General features: G+C 61.4%; 1 long non-coding RNA gene across 1 annotated transcript; it reads right to left on the minus strand.

Moving 5' to 3' along the window:
• Positions 1-335: 335 nt before the first annotated feature.
• Positions 336-1,639, minus strand: LOC142048058 (uncharacterized). Its single transcript, XR_012657382.1, has 4 exons — positions 1,493-1,639; positions 899-991; positions 530-648; positions 336-439 (listed from the first exon to the last, which is right to left on the minus strand). It is a non-coding gene; the product is annotated as an uncharacterized LOC142048058 (long non-coding RNA).
• Between the last annotated feature and the right edge of the window lie 1,534 nt (positions 1,640-3,173).

Consider the following 3,173-nt stretch of genomic DNA (forward strand, 5'->3'; position numbering starts at 1 on the left):
GGGCACCACGTAGCCTCACGGACACCCCTTAGACCCAAACGCTTAACGAAAGACGCTTCTTGCCAAAACACAAGCTCGACGAGGAAAAGCCAAAGCTGATGCGGGGGCAACTACTAAAATCTCAGTACGTGAGCAGGCATTACTTAAGATGGTGCGGTGGTTCTGCCGGGTCCGTCCAACCTGAGCAACGGGTTCTAACGCCTGTCCAGCAGCGTCCATGATCTCTCTCACGGCCTCCCACATCAGAAACCTCCCCTGCCCAGGACCGCGTTTTGCATGTTCCACCCCTCCCCATCCCCGCAATGAAAATCAAACACAACAAATAAGCAGTCTACTTCATCTTCTTGGCCTCCAAAAGAAGCTTCCTTCCTCTGCTGAGCGTCGACACCAACATCCTCGTGCCGTTCCTCAAAAGCAAGCTGGTCCTCGGGTGCCCGTACTGCCAAAAGAAGACAAAACGATTATGCTCTTATAACGAGCTCCATCATCCTCTCCTCCTTCAGGAAATCGAGTCCCGATTGCTACATACCAGAAGTTTGTGCAGTAGATGGCCGAGGCCAGCCCCGTAAATGAAGCACTCTGTGACCCTGCTTTCTCTTTTGGCCACAGCACCCGCCACTGGGGAGCCCCAAACCCCTTCGTGACTCCCTACGAAAACCAGATACAACTAGTTCAAAACATCTGGCAGGTGAGAGATGACCGACAAACACGTACAGCCCACCTTACCCTCAAACCAGCCAGAGAGCTGACTTCCTCCCCCACTGAACTCTCATCTTCGACAAATTCACCAAACAGAACAATGTTTACACTGAACAGAACAAAACCCTTACCCTCTGACACTCTGAAACGGGTTTGTGCACCCACAAAATATATATATTCATGCTACCGACCCACGTACCACACTTCCTCAGGGTCAGCCCCACAAAGACAGGAGAACGCCCAATGCTCTCTCCATGGATACCCCGATGCTCCGCTCCCTTCTTTGCTGCTCCTGTCACGGGAAAACGCTGGGAATAAAAAAAGGTTCAGAGAAGCAAAACAATAAACAATAGGGAGAGGGACCAGCGCAAAGGAATAGAGAGAGGAAGAGACGAACAGGAAGGACAGACAACCCCATCCTGAGCACAGCCTCTGGGAGAGGGAAAGAGGAAACAGCAACCGTTATTACCGCAGATCAACCCTGACCAAAGCCTCCTTCCACAGGGGCTTCTGGACACACTGCTCCTTCCCCACGCTACTGCTACGGGCCCCTGCGCCGAGGGGGAATCCAGTGCAGGCAGAGAGAGGCAGAGAAAAGTAGCCACAGGCTACAGGACAGAGAGAGGGAGGACTGAAAAGACAGGGAGGCAGGGAGCCACTCAGAGCGAGATGGAGAAAGAAGGTGCGGGGGGGCGCAAAAAAAAAAAAAAAAAACAACAAACAAAAAAAAATTTTGCAGCAGGTAAGGAAAGAGACGGGGCCGGGGGAGAGACAGGGAGAGCCCAGGACGCACAAGAGAGGCAACGGGGCCCCACTGGCCCAGGGCTCACTGCGACTCTCGCTCTCAGCGCTGCTGGCACAATTTAGCCGTTCACATGCTTCTTTCCCCTCCTCTCCTCCCTGCCTCTTCTGCAGCTCCAGACTCTAGGCCGACCTCCACCTGAAGAGAACACGTGGGTGTCTTACCGCTCTTACGAGATGAGGCTTCCTCGGCACGTAGCCTAGCTCGCTCGTGCACTACACGCCCGTACCCAACTCCAGGTTACCGCGTACGGACCCTGCGGTGCACGTTGGTGGCCTGGCCCGGCCCGCTGCGGGCTATGAAGGGGGATCCTTCCTCCCTCACCTGCAGGGACAGGCTCTCTCTTGCCTGCAGCAGGAAGGCAGCTGGCAGCCAGAGCGCCTTCAGTTTCTTCTGCTTTACCTTTCGTTGGCGTCTCCAGCTTCAGCCGAGGCAGCTCCTGTCCACAGCCAGGAAGGGCTCTGTGTGTCCCTTTTCGCCCCGGCGCCGCGAGGATGGCAAAGCCGGGCAGAGAGAAGCCACGCAAGCCTGAGACGGCCGCAGTCGACGGCGTCCCCGGGGGAAGGACAGACAACCACGTCCTCAGCACGGTCTCTGGGAGAGGGAAAGAAGAAACAGCGACCGTCATTACCGTCGATCGACCCTGACCAAAGCCTCTCCTTGCGCAGGGGCTTCCGGACACACCGCCCCTTCCCCGCGCTACTGCTAAGGGCCCCTGCGCCGAGGGGGAATCCAGTGCGCTTGAGGGCCGGCTCGCTGCCTTCACGACAGGGCCTGGGGGCGGCCAAGGGCTACGCAGCACGCTTCAGGGGAGGTGCCGGGGCTGGGGGCAGGCGCACGGGGCAAGGGGGGGCCAGGGGAGGCTGAGCGGGAGCTCCGGCGAGCCGGGGAGGCGGCCATCATCTGCGCCCTGGGCAGGGGGAAAAGGTCCTCCTCCTTTCCCTCTTCCCTTCTGTCAGCTCCCGGGGAACTCACCGCTTCTCGGGGAGCGGCCGCACCTGGAAGCCCCCAGAAATCAACACGAATCCAACCCCAAAAATACACCGCGCCTACCGTACGCGCCACAGCCGCCCGGCACCCGAGCGCCGGAAGACCGCGCCTCCCGCCACGCCCCGGCGAGCCACGTGACAGGGCCGGCAGCCACTGCGCCTGGACTACACCTCCCGGCATGCTCTGCGCCACAACACGGCCGCCCGGCAGCCACTGCGCCAGGACTACACCTCCCGGCACGCTCTGCGCCACAACACGGCCGCCCGGCCACCCGGCAGCCGCACCACCACAGCTCCCGGCACGCCGCCAGCCCGCCCTCCCCGCTCTCGGACCCTGCGGGCCACCGTCCCGGCCGCCGATGCACCCGGAAGCCCCACCGAGCCCTCAGCACAGCCTCGCTCTCCCCACCGCCCGCTCCGGCTCCGACTCGGCGCTGCCCCGCCGCAGCCCTCCTCGGGGCTTGACCCGGGACGCAGCGGTCCACCACCCAGCCCCCGCTCACCTCCTCCCTCGCTACAGTCGCAGCCCGCTGACGCTCGGCCACAGCTCCGCTCCGCCCTCGGCTCACACTGGCCCCCCGGAGCCGGGCACCACCCCTTTTCCAGGGAGGAGCCGGCACCATCAGCCCCACCGCCCGCACCTGGGGCTCCTCCATCCAGACCCTGCCCACAGCTGAGGCACA

Source organism: Phalacrocorax aristotelis, chromosome 24 (genome assembly GCF_949628215.1).
Source record: "Phalacrocorax aristotelis chromosome 24, bGulAri2.1, whole genome shotgun sequence".
Taxonomy (NCBI): Eukaryota; Metazoa; Chordata; class Aves; order Suliformes; family Phalacrocoracidae; genus Phalacrocorax; species Phalacrocorax aristotelis.